Raw genomic sequence first — 13,555 nt, forward strand, 5'->3', positions numbered from 1 at the left:
ATTCAGTCTGGTGGGAAAGACAACATATGAATGACTAATTACAATATAGACAGAAAGATGCCTTAATAGGTACATGAACAGAAGCTTGTGGAAGCACGCGTTTTAACATTTAATTCTCTTTAATTGGGGGCGCCTGGGTGGCTCCATCGGTTAAGTGCCCGACTCTTGATTTCAACTCAAGTCATGATCTCATGGTCGTTAGACTGAGCCCCATGTTGGGCTCTGTGCTCAGCATGGACTGTGCTTGAGATTCTCTCTCTCCTGCTTCCTCTGCCCCCCCGCCCCCTTTCACATGTGTGCTCACTCTCTCTCTCTCTCTGTCTCTCTCAAAAATAAGTAAATAAATAAGAATCTCTTTAACGTATGCACCAATCAAAATTGTAAACTTACCTTAAAGGCAAATTCTGAGGTAGCTGCAAAGGACTCCAACCAATATTTTGATATAATCGATTTACCAAAAACAGGTGGGTGATTAACTAGGAATATAAGCCACTCTTTCTTTTTTTCTTTTAAGGAACATTCAGAAAGTTCCTGAATCTCTGTGGTTTTTTCCTAATAAAGTAATGTCACCCCACGTTCTTTTTAAAGTAATTTAACATGGCTTACAAAGATACATGCCATTGCACCGGGTAAATAAAAATATTCAGTAGCAACATGACTATCTATCTGTGTCAGTTTCCTCTTAATATCTCTTTCCTGTTCCCCACAAATAACGGCTTCCTTTTTCCTGGTTTCAAATCTGTGTGAAGTCACTGGAGCTGTCCTGGCTGGCTTGGGCTTCCTCTGGAACCCGTGTGCTGCCTTGCACAGACCCCAGACTGCCTGACTTATCTGCACACGAGGACGGCGTCTCCTCTTCCACCAGAACAATTAAGTCTCCAAACTGCTTAGGCAGGAACTTGTGTCCCAAGCAGATCTGTTTATCAGAGAGCAATTGGGTTGGATATATAGGAGCCTCAACAAACAGGATATTCCATCTCAAATTTGTGGCCTCTTGGCACACACCAGAGAGCCTCCCAAGGAAGCGGGTGATTCTCAAGACGGCCCGGGCGCGTCATCCACCACAGTCGCTAGGCAATGGCGCTTCCTGGTTGAAATACAACAATTAGTGCCTTTTTCAAACGTGTGCAACTTTTGGATTAATTTCAGGATGGGAAATCATTAGCATTCTTAATTTAAAGAGGAAACCTTTGGACAAGAGTGTGCAGCTATAAATCAATAATAAAGATTTTCTCTGAATTATGATGTTTTTACCCGACTCTGAAATTGGATTTTTTTTTTCTCTTTTCGTTTTTGAGCCTTTGAATTTGACTTAACATACTGACTCTGTCAGGTTCCTGTGTTGAATTGATAATGAAATTAGGAGAGACAGGGTCCATTGACTTAGAAGACCAATGCCATTAGTTAAGTCTTCTCTCTGTCTCTGCAACTGGCTTGACACCCGCTTAGTCACCTTGATTTTGGCACTCGCCTCTGACGCTGACACTCAAGAGAGCAGAGCTCAGCATGGAGATGAGGAGGGAGCATGGTAAATAGATGTTATCAAGAAAAAAAAAGTGAAAATCAATACTTCCATTAACATCTAGAAGCAGACTTTTCAAAGAACATTTATATGTTCAGCTGACACTAATGTACCAAGATGACTAGCTCCTTTTAGGGTCACAAATTTTGTGACTATCACTTTGGTGTTGCTTCGTTTTCTCTTCATTTCATGAAGAAATGTCACCAAGAGAATTTTAAACTAAAACAAAACAGAACCAAGCAAAGAGAAAACCCTGCCTGGCAAAAATATTGAAATGACGGTTACACGTTTCGAGAAAGAAGATTTGATAAAATTCTGCTGGCATACGTGAAAATTCTTAGTAATGTGCAACGGCATAGGTATTCTCTCGAAGTTGGTTGTGCTAGCCATTGATTTGTATGTATGTCCTTGTAAGGTCATTATTCTTGCAATGTGTATAACCGACATGCCCACGTTGCAATGAAGTGTAAATTTCTGGTTTGGTTTTGTTTCATTACCCTCTCATCGTCAACGTTCGGCGTCATTCCCGGCTTCTGCATTCCCTGGCTCTGTGACTTAGAGAAGTCAATTAACTTAGCTAATGCACAGTTGCCACGTGTTAACACGGCCTGGAGAGGAATCAGGGGTCGGCGTGTTGAAGGGCCTCCCACAGTGCCTGACGCATAAGAGCATCTCAGTGGAGTTTACTCCCCCTCACCCCCTCCGTGCTTCTCCATTTTCCATTTCTCCCACCTTAGTTCCCTTACCTCTTCCACATTACCGCCTCTGCTGTGCACCTGCAGAGGAACCCCTCTAGGCAAAGGGCGATGGCAGCCAATGACTTTGGCAAGCACTTGACCTGGTAGCCTTCCCTCCAGTAAAGGAGGCTGGGTACCTCTCCCAAGGCTACCACCACTCCTACTTCGCTGGCATTCTTAGTAGTGCCAGTGCACAGAGCCAAAGCGTGGTAGGACCATCCATCGTATTAGGCAGTTTGGAGTGTGGAGCCCCTCCCTCCTCCAGGAATAGAGGTGCTCAACCCAGCAGATAAAGAGACCTAGATTGTCAGCTCCGACGTGGGAGACACAGTGACTCTAAACTTGATTCTGATCTGCAAGAAAGGACAGGTTTAGAACAAAAAAGTGGTGGAGCACCTGGGTGGCTCCGTCGGTTAAGTGTCCAACTCTTGACCTCAGCTCGGGTCTTGATCTCATGGTCGAGAGTTCAAGCCCTGCGTTGGACTCCATGCTGGGTGTGGAAACTACTTAAAAAAATAAAAAATAAAATAAAAAATAGGAACAAATAAAAAAGAGCCATGTGCTGAAAAACTTGGGAAGAAAGGAGATCTTCTTAGAATTCAAATGAACGAAAAACAGGAATACCAATCAGTATCCGACATGCATCGTAGACCATGGAAAAGCAGATTTCAAGAAGTTTAAAAATATGTATAGGTTTGGTCTCGTGGCCAGAGGGTTTTCAAAAAGTATAGAAAGGTCCAGAAAGAACAGAAAATGAAATTCTATCTGTATAATAAAAATTAGCCGAATATGGGAGAGAAACTAAAGAAATCAATATGGTTGCTTAGAGAACTCTCCTTTGAGCTCCGATTTTAGAAAGCCTGCTTGAAAGATCAAAGAACTTGTAGCCAAGAACAAAAGCAATGCAACAGCACACACCTAGAAGAATGGAATCATAAAGAATAAAGTAAAAAATAAGCTCAATTTTGCTGGGAAATAAAAGGATGACCAAAAAAAAAAATGACCAGTGTGTAAGAAGCAAGAACAAGGAACTGTTAGTCACATTGTTGCGTTTCTGATGTAACATCAACAAGACAAAGAGCAAATAGAGTTATTCAGCTCTTACTCTGCTCTGTCTTCTCTACCAGAAGAATGACCACAGACGGCAAACGTAAAGATGCCTGGCACATGTGCCTGAGGAATGAGGACAGATGGGTAAATACGGGCAGCGAGCCCCGAATGACTTTCCATAATGGAATGCAGCAGTGTGCGCAGGACCATAGAGGTGGGCGAGCCAGGAGCTGGACTACTACTGCAGCAGTCCAGGCACTAGGTGACAAAGGGGAGGTGCAAGGGGCAAAGAACAGAGGTCGGGGGAGAGGCTGGGAAGATAGAATTGACAGAACAGCCTGTTGCAAAGGCTCTAGAAAAGATTTGGAGGTGCTGTTGAGGTGAGTGTCGAAAAGGACAGGATTTCACAGATCTTTGATGGAAGCAGAAAGCAGACAGAGCGTGGAGAATGTGAGCCGAGGGCAACCACATGAGCCTGGTCGTGGAGACAGAAGGCTGCGGTATGTGTAAGACCCAGTGAGAAGCGGGGTTGGCGAGAGTCACAGGTGATGTTCAGGAAAATAGCTAGATATGAAGGAGCCAATGAGGAAGGGATTAAAGTCTAGGTCCAAAGGATTTATTACCTATCAGAGAGGCCACAGTGACGGTTCCACGTGCCATAAGGAGCCATGGATGAACTGGGGGAAAGAAAACTAATAGAGCCATAGCTCTCCCTAAGGATACCAGGTAACTAGAATATACAGTGCAAACCTGAAGGAACCAGGAGTTGTGTGAATTTCTTCACACTTTGTGTGGGATTGTCTAATGAATGGTAAAACTGTTGAAATTGTCACCACCACTTCTCCTGTAAAAGGCAGGGTATCGGGTTACTTAATTGTTGAATTGCAGGGAGTTCATGCTAATAAAGAAAGCCTTGTAGTCCCACCAAAGCTTATCATAAGGCTTCCCAAGCTAGACCAGGGATCAAGGAAACTTCTCCGAGGACACGATATATGCGCTAACAGCTTGCAGATAAGTCAAACGTAGCCTCACGTACTGCGCACACTGTGAGTGCTGTCTTTATTGGGATCCCGGTGCCTCACTTTCAGGAGAAATGTTGCCAGACGGAAGCTATTCCACGTGAGGAACCAGAGACAGATAGCCAGGGGCACCGGCCGAGCAGGAGAGCTGCGTTGTCAATTCTGTGGACCCTTCTTCTCTGGAGGTAGAATGTGACCTAATTCTGAGGCAGTCTTGCATCCAGATCAAGGTTGGGGGCGCCAGACCCGAATACCTGGATTTGAATCCAGGCTCTGCCATGAATTACATTACCTCATGTGTTGAACAAGTGCAACAACAATCATAATACATATTGAAAAGCACTGTTGGGAGCGTGAAGGGAATCAGTGGATGTCAAGGGTCTAAAACAGTGCCTGGAACATAGCAGTCATTCACTACATATTATTTCCTAGTGAATAAAAGTTGTAACAGGACTGATAAGTTTGTATCATTATATATAGAATGTTTTAGCAATCCAAGCTGTTGAGTAAAGTAATCAGAGTTATCTGGAAAAAAAAAAAAAAGCCTGAAGTGTTTAACCAGAGATTAGATGATCATTAGAAGAAACGAGGAGGGGCCTCTGTTGGGTGTATGAATCAGATGACACGTAGGCCTTCTGACTTCCTGAGTCCGTGGTTTCATGCGTAAGAATGGGTATTTCAAGAGTTCTTCATTTCAACCAATAGATGTGTTTCTGGTAGCAAATTATTAAATGTGCTGTGGAGCTTTCCTCATCAGGGAAAAAATCTCTATTTTTCAGATTCAGAAGACCTCAGATCTTAAACTAGGACCTAGCTGTGTTATTTCAATTTGTGTTGAGTCAAATCCCAGGGGAAACTATGTATTCACTCCACAGGGTGAAAACAAAGACCACAGACTCTTAAAAGGGCCTTCATTCCAAAATGGGAAACGAAGATTTGTGAGCTTACTATCAGACTGCCACAAGCATTTTCTTTCTTTTTTTTTTTTTTTAAGATTTTATTTATTTATTCGACAGAGATACAGACAGCCAGCGAGAGAGGGAACACAAGCAGGGGAGTGGGAGAGGAAGAAGCAGGCTCATAGCAGAGGAGCCTGATGTGGGGCTCGATCCCATAACGCCAGGATCACACCCTGAGCCGAAGGCAGACGCTGAACCGCTGTGCCACCCAGGCGCCCCATGCCACAAGCATTTTCTAAACACGGCTCGCTCATTAGGAAACTGGATAGTGTTATTCTACAATCAAGTCCTCAATGAGCGATTAAGGATCAGTTAGGAAGTACAGATTTTTTTTTTTCAAGGGTTTTCCTCAAAATTCTTGATCTCCGTGCCAGCACGAATCATCTGTGGATTATCTGGGTTCTCGAAATGCAGAAAAGAAATCACAGGAGATTTAGAAGGAAAGAGCCCTAAATTTTACTGAGAATTCAGCCAGGTGGATTGGCTCAGTGGTTAGAGTAACAGCCGCTACACTAAGCACCGGAATGGTCAGTGCAATTAATGCAATTAACGTAATTAGTCCTGGCAGCTGTAAGGTCAAACAGAGGTAGCTTTGTCACAACAATCTGCCACTGCAAAATTACTGACATTTCCAACTAAATTATATTCTCTAAATTGTTGCCTTAATGCTAAATAAATAAAGTTATGCTAATGGCGGGACTGATTACAGATTGAAATTAGCACAATTGCTTGTTATACAGTCTGCTAGGGTTAACATTTTTTAAAAACATAATTAATGGCCTTTGCTTACTGTCTCCGGTTATAGATCCTGCGGCTCATTTGCATTCTTTTGCAATATGCTGACAGTGCTAAATGTCTCAGAAGAAAGATCTCATCTGCAGGCGGAAAATGCTTTTTTCACGTCATCAAGCTAAAACTTGTTATGGTTTTGGGCCAGTGTTAATAACAAAGATGACCAGAAAGGGAAGGGAGAAGAATGAGGCTAGAATCCGTTTTTCTTCTCAGTCTTGTGATCCAAGCCTTTTCTGGAGTCAATGTGAAATGTAATTGCTCTTTTGACCTCTATCTTCTCTCTCCCCAGGTCTGAGGAAGAGCTACACTGGTTGATTATTGCAGGAATGAAAGGCACTCTGACCTTGTCGACCAAACGCCTTGCAGCTTTCAATGCGGCCCATTATACCGAAGGCAGGCAACTCCTGGAGAGAGGCGGAATCTACAGGAGAGCGGCTCCCCGGGCAACCTGCCAGAAAAGGCTTCATCAGCCGTGGTTCAGACATGGCCAAACAGCTCAGGCAGCAAAGGAAACAGCTGGGGGCTGGGGGGTGGAAACGGAGTGCAGAAAGAGATCGTGAGCTCGCCATCTAAAGAGCTCTGGGGCATCTCCGCTTTAGAGCGCCTTGGCCCGCCTTGCCCCGCGTCCTCCGCAGCTCAAGAGCCACCTGGGAAGTTTCGCCGAGGAAGGAAGCGGTCACCAATGTAAGTGCAGCCCCCCCGTTTCCTAAAATAGGCTGTCGCCCCCTCACCGGGCTTGATGATGATACCCCTGTATAAATAGGAGCGGAACGCGATATTCTAGAAAAAAGTAGGTCGGGATATTGCGTTGCCACTATCGTTCGAGATTATGAATTATTCACGACGGAGCTGGTGGGATTATTCTAGAATTTACGGTTCGCGGATGGATTAGAGCGCGCCTCACGGTGAACACAACCGGGTGTCTTCGTCGAGTTCGACAGCTAAAGGAGCCTTTGTTCCAAATCGGGGACCTTCACGTATCTCTTAGCTCTACTAGAGTCAGTTCTATGGGGCGGAATTTTATTGAGTGTTTATTATGTCCCTAAGCCCTGCTGGAAAGTAAGCGGCACGACGAGGGTCGGTGTGAACGAACGGGACCGGTCGACCCATCAGACACGGCAGTAGCACCATCTGCTTTGTCGTTGGGTTTCACTCGTGGAGGGTGCGGCGCCGTGGAGTGGCGCGTCTGAGTGCCGACCGTCACTGAACTCTTACGGTAACGTCCAGGCTTGGGTTTTCATTCCCACTTTAGGAAGAGTAGATTTACTGTAGTAGTATCTGGAATTAGCCACACTGGGGTTCAAATTCCATTCTGTTACTACGTGAAATCTGTGCAATCTTGAAAAAAAGAGTCTCCACTGTTCCGGGCTTAGGTGGGCTCAGTTCCTGTCATGGAGGGGACTGGATGACACCAAGACTTTCTCCAGCTGTGTCCTTCTATGGGAAATAGTGTCAAGCAGCCATACATCCCAGGTTTTCAGGGTCACCCCAACTCTAAATATTGAGGCCCATCATGCCCGTGAAAACACATATGCCCATCAAACGCTGAATTCAGAAATCCAAACCACCTTTCCCATAAATAGGAAGAAGCCTCAGAGGTAAGCAGAGAAGGAGGAGTAAACGCTGGGGAGAATGGGCTGCTTTTGTTTTTATTTTTTTAAGTAGGTTCCATGCACAGCATGGAGCCCAGTGGAGGGCTTGAACTCACGACCCTGAGATCAAGACCGGAGCCGAGACCAGGGATCGGCCGCTTCACCAACTGAGCCAGGCAGGTGCCCAGAGAATGGTTTTAAAACCTTTTCAAAGAAGGGTAAAATCATGACCCACCACAGATATATGAAAACGAATACATGGTTACAGATTTGATTCTATTCATTAATCAAAGAGGGACCCAGCAGATGTTTTACCCAGTTGAAGAGAATCTGAAGAGACACGTTTACAGATGAGGAATACTGAAATAAGTATGCAAATGGGGCAAAACTGGGTTTTTCTCCGAGGGGAGTGGAGGGAGATTCATTGAACCTCTCCCAGACAGGAAGCATGTGCCTGTCAGTTACCTAAAACGTGGGAAGTTGTGAAAGAGCTCCAAGACCCCGAGAGGCTGGAATCAGGTAACAGGAACGGTGTGCTGTGTGCAGACAACCTATAGCTGCCCATCGAAGCAGACTTTTTTCTAGTGGCCTTAGTCACGTGGAGTGTGGCATTTTATTGTGATTTCTGATGCTCCCGTGAGTGGGGGGGGGGATCTCCGTGGGGACCTCGGTGTGAACAGGAATCACCTGAGAATCTTTCAAACCCAGAGTCCCCACCTCCAGCCTGCCCTGGGGAGTCTAATAAAGGCTCCGAACAATTAGAGGGCCTCTCCGGCTGTGTTTTGAGGTTGCAGTGATGATTAGAGGAATTCAGCTGTGGGCAGGGTTTATAGGTGCCGTGTTTCTTTCTGATCCTTTGAGGAGCCTTTTGTGACTTTTCTTGATGTGGTTTAAGAGTCATGACACTGTTCAGAGTTTAGTTCACCAAGGGCTAAGGACCAGTGTGCACGCTGAAGGCACAGGAAAGTAAAAAATTGAATAAATTAAACAAATGAATGAAAAGGGGGGAGACTAGTAGAAGAATGGAAATAGGGAATAAGAGGCATCAGCAGGTGCAGACGTGAGCCAGGGATGCCTCCCGAAAGAGCTATAGGGCGACGCTGTTCAGAACACCACCACTTCAAACGCATGCCCATAGTGAGTAGGAGTAGAAAGAAGCTTTATTTCGAAAGCTCTGCTGCTTTGCAGGTTTTCCACCTCCACTGGCAATGTGACATGATCGTGTGTTTGAAAAACGTATCAGAGGGCGTGTATTCTAATTCCATTAAAAATACATGAAATGCGGGGCGCCTGGCTGGCTCAGTGGGTTAAGTGTCTGCCCTCAGCTCAGGTCATGATCCCCGGGGCGGGGGATCAAGTCCCACATCGGGCTCCCTGCTCAGCGGAGAGCCTGCTGCTCCCTCTGTCCCTCACCCCACTCATGCTTGCTCTCTCTTTCTCTCAAATAAATAAATAAAATCTTTAAAAAATAAATAAATAAAATGCATGAAATGCTCCCATACGTGCTCCCCCTGCCATTTTACACTTCGGGTTTTTTCCTCTCTCTCCCACACTTCTCTCCCAACACCAAAAATTGAAAGTTAAGAAAAATCGTCCATTGGAGGCCTCGATGAAGTTTTCCACTTTAATATATTTTTAAGAACACAATAACATAAAGAAGATAGAGTACTGAAAGGGAAATTGGTGAGGTTGCCACTTCAGGCTAAGCTCAGCAACTAAAGTGAACTGGGAGAAGGAAAGAAAAAATGAAACATGGAGAACTTAGTGGGAGTTCTAGAAGGAGGGGGAGAGCCCCTACTGCCTGGTAACTCGGGTGGAGGAAAGATGGCGGAGGGTCAGGGCATTCTAGCCCTTGTGTTCAGTAAAGCTTTAAACGCTTCCAAAGGAACAATCGGGAGCCATTCTTGAAGTAAAATTTGAGGAAACCCGTAACCCTCACAACTCGAACAGGTCAAGTCAGAAGGTGAGGCACTGTTATCTTGACCAAATCCTTCAGGAGCTATGGCGAAGGCCCCGTGGTTTCTGTAAAGGATATAGTGCAGCTGGCCGGCCAACTCCCTGTGGGCAGTGCAGTCGCTGTGTTTGGACAAGTCAGAAAGGGTGAAGCCAGCCAACACCTCAAAACAACTGAAAGAATGCTACCTGGGCCTCTCTGAAGTCAAAGTTTCAAATAAATTGTTTGGACCAAAGGAATAGTTTCTTTTTCTTCATCGTTTTAACCTAAGGGATGAAGGAAAATAAATCAATGTCAGATTAAAAAAAAAGAAAAGAAAAAAGCTCTGGTAGCTCGACACAACGTATAAAAAATGAAAATAATCGTTTGCTTGTGGGAAGGAGAGAAAGCCAATGAAACTTACAGAAGCTTCCTTCTAATAGTACACATTGTTTAAAAAGGAACTTTAGAGCTATTATTCTTCTTTTGATCTTCCCCAAAAGCTATGAGGTGTACAAAATCTACCCAAATTGCTCTGCTTTCTAGCTGTCATGTTTTAAATAGTATCATACACATACCTTCCCAGTTTTGAAAAGCCCATTCAATGTTTTATATAAAGGGAAGTTACCAGAAATGGGCCAAGAGCATGGTACTAAATATAGCAACGTAATTACTGTCATGTAAATGATCTCCTCTCTGTAGCGTTAGAACAATGAGATAAAAGGTTTATCTTGACAAAGTTTGAATAAGTAGAGGTGGAATTAATTCAGAATGTCCATAACTTCTCCATCCACAGGCAGTAGGGGGGGGGGGGAGAGCTCCTTTAATTTCAGTATCAGCACGTTTTTCCTGTTCATTTGCATTGGGGGAGTTTTTCCACAGTGTATTCATTGGCTGGTGAGATGATGTGTCCCTGCACGATCAGATAAGAAAGGGACAGAATTACTAATGATGAAAGGAGGCCGCACAAGGACAAGAAAGCAAAGCAGCCCTTCCTTTCTCACCGAATCTGGATGGATCTGAATTTCACCCGTCTCTCTCTCTCTCTCTCTCTCTCTCTCTCTCTCTCTCTCTTTTTTTTCCTCATGGGGATGGTGGAGCCATTTTCCAAAGCTGGGTTAGGACGTTGACCATTGAGTTGCATAGATTCTTTTTTTAAAGGGCCTTTCAAAGGCTGATGTCATCATGTTCACTGGCTGTCCTATTCCAGCTATTTGTATGTACTTGTCCGTTAATAAATTGAAGGCAATTTAATTCAACCATCTGTCAATAAGCATCAGCTGTTTTTGAGGGGGTGTGGAAATAATCAACAAGGCAGAGGTCTTGTCCTTTAAAAAAAAAAAATTCCGAACAGAGTTTAAAAGCTGGGATTCAGAGAAACGCTTCAGTTAATGATTAGAGTAATCGGGTGTCTGTTGCTGGTAGAGGAGCTGTCAGAAGAACATAGATGGAAATATCGGCCGAATTGAAGGAGTAGACGTCGTTGATGTCTTATCCTGTGCTGTCTTTACTCTGTTAAGTAACAAAAATTCAGCTGGGTCAATTTTGAAGATCTAATTGGCTTGATTAATCAATTCATGACTCGGGCAGCATCCCAGCTACCGAGTGGAGGGGAGCTCCAAAGGGCTGCAGAAAAGGAAAGGTTTTCAGAGGTAGAGAGGGAGGGGGGAAAAGGAAATGAGCAAAGAATCCATTGTTTGAGGCGAGGTTGCCCTCCTAAGAGGAACGGAGGGGTCTATTAATAAATTTCCTAGCGCTGACCAGGAAACCCCCATGTTGACAGGCTAAAGGGCACATTCCTGGGGTTGAACCCGCAGTTTGGTTAGGTATTAAGTCTCCGTGTACTGACTCGGGGTCTGAACCTGATGCCGTGTGGGGCCTGTGGTTTTCTTGTGAACACGGTCAACGTGGGGATCTCTGTCCATCCTAGGTTGCGTCAGAGGCAAGAAGCCAGCCCTGGGCCCTGGAGCCGAGAAACAGAACGGGGAGTTGTCAGGAGTTCGGGTATCTCTGCCTCGCAAACTAGCCAACGAGCCTGGCTTTTATTTCCCTTTGCTGCAAGCTTCCAGAAAATTTCCAGAACAGGAAAGTGGCGTCCTTGTAGGCAAAACATCAGCAGGAGGATCAGCGCTTCGCTGATAGGGACAATCCAGAAACCAAGTACATACAATTTTATACAAATGGAAAGGGGGTAGTCATACACAATGAGAAGGGACTATTTTGCTTTGGCTTTTCTAGGAAGTCTTTTTTTTTTTTTTTTTTTTTTTTAAGATTTTATTGAGAGAGAGCGCGCAAGGGGAAGGGCAGAGGAAGAGGGAGGGAGAGAATCTGGAGCAGATGTCGTGCTGGGCGTGGAGCCTGATGCAAGGCTGGATCTCTTGAACCTGAGATCATGACCTGAGCCAAAGTCAAGAGTTGGTCGCTTAGCCAACTGAACCTCCCAGAGCGCCCCTCCTGGGAAATTTTTTAAAGGTGGCTTGGAGGCGTGAGGTACTCAGTTGGCTAAACTGACTGGGGAAGGCTTTGCATACTTTCATCTATTGCTTGCTGCCCTTTGGGTCAAGTACTTCCCTAGGATGAAGGAGAGCTCTAGAGTAAGCAACAGTGTCCCCAATTTGAAGCCAGTCTGCTCTAGGTCACCCAGAAACACCATCAATGAGTTGGCTACTAACAGACTCTTGCTTCCCTTCGCCAGCCCACTGTGATCAAGCTTGTTTGGTATCGAAGTCCACGAAGCTGAATAATGACACCCTGGGGCTCGTCACCCGCAGAGAGCCAAGGAAACAATGACATAGTCACAGTCTCATAAAGAAAACAATGTTTCTTTAATGGAACATTGGTGTCCCCTGAACAACTGTTACGAAGAAAATGCGGTTCTTGTAAAGCGAGAGATTTTTCCAGGGCTTTTTGTCCAAAGGTGAGAGTGTAAGCAGTAATTCAAACACTGAGAACACAGTAATGAAGGAACCCCTTGTCACCCTCCAGTCCCACATTCTTTTTTCTTTTTCTTTGTTTTTTCAAGATTTTATTTTTAAGTAATCTCTATGCCCAATGAGGGTCTTGAGCTCATAACCCCAAGACCAAGAGTTGCAAGTTCCACCAGCTGAGCAAGCCAGGCACCCCCAGCCCCACATTCTCAATGTATTCATTTCCCAATACCCTCAAAACAGATCCTAAATGAAGACTAACACACGCAAAAAAGCAGCGCTGAACCACCACTTTCAGTGACTACCCTGGCCAGTTTTCAACCACAAATGCTCATTCCACTGAGTCCAAAATAGGGCAGCAACAGAGGAGACAGAGAGCCCGGGAAAGATGGATGGGCTGTGGGCACTGGGGGCAGTGATGGAAGAGAATGTATCAAAGAGAACAATCCCTAAATTTCTGAATGGAATGAAGGTGCTTTTATTGAGGTAGGGACTCAAGGCAGGCTAGTTCTGGAGGGCATGACACCATGAGAAGATTCAGAAAAGAGAACCCCCCGAAAAATAGGGAAGTGGGAACAATGAATAGAACCAGAGTGCCGAGGAGAGAAAATAAGGGAACCGACTCAGCATATAGGTGGAAGGGTTAACCTGAGAAAGAGGAAAGAGGGACACTCTTCCCCTGAACTAGAAAGTTCCTTACTTTAAACCAGGGAGCTGACGTTCACTGACGGCTTTGCCCAGATGTTGGGTGATGCTAAAAGACTTTCTCTGGTGTTCATTCGGATGCCGTGAAAAGAGAGTGGGATATCGTATGACAGCCCTTATTTTCTGTGTCTACAGGACAAGGACCCAGGCTAAGATTTAAAAAATAAATAAATAAGAGATCAGACTAAAAAGATGGATACCTTTGGGGGTATGCATGGGGGAACGTGAACAGAAAATGACTAGAGAGGGGCAGGCTGGGTGGCTCAGATAAGGTTAAGTGTCTGCCTTCAGCTCAGGTCATGATCTCAGGGTCCTGGAA

At 45.0% G+C, this 13,555-nt stretch overlaps 1 protein-coding gene and 1 pseudogene across 2 annotated transcripts in view; both read left to right on the forward strand.

The window, feature by feature from the left end:
* Nucleotides 1-6,506, forward strand: part of LOC123790410 (uncharacterized) — a 404,586-nt gene extending 398,080 nt beyond the window's left edge. Inside the window, exon 9 of the mRNA XM_087862347.1 lies at nt 6,369-6,506. The gene's annotated coding sequence lies outside the window, so the exon portion shown is untranslated. The remainder of the gene's footprint in view (nt 1-6,368) is intronic.
* Nucleotides 6,373-11,862, forward strand: LOC148110138 (uncharacterized; annotated as a pseudogene). The gene is made up of 2 exons (XR_015724593.1): nt 6,373-6,763; nt 7,127-11,862. The product of XR_015724593.1 is annotated as an uncharacterized LOC148110138 (transcript).
* Nucleotides 11,863-13,555: the final 1,693 nt, after the last annotated feature.

Source organism: Ursus americanus, chromosome 5, assembly GCF_024610735.1.
Source record: "Ursus americanus isolate L20-20 chromosome 5, mUrsAme1.1.p, whole genome shotgun sequence".
NCBI classification, from domain to species: domain Eukaryota; kingdom Metazoa; phylum Chordata; class Mammalia; order Carnivora; family Ursidae; genus Ursus; species Ursus americanus.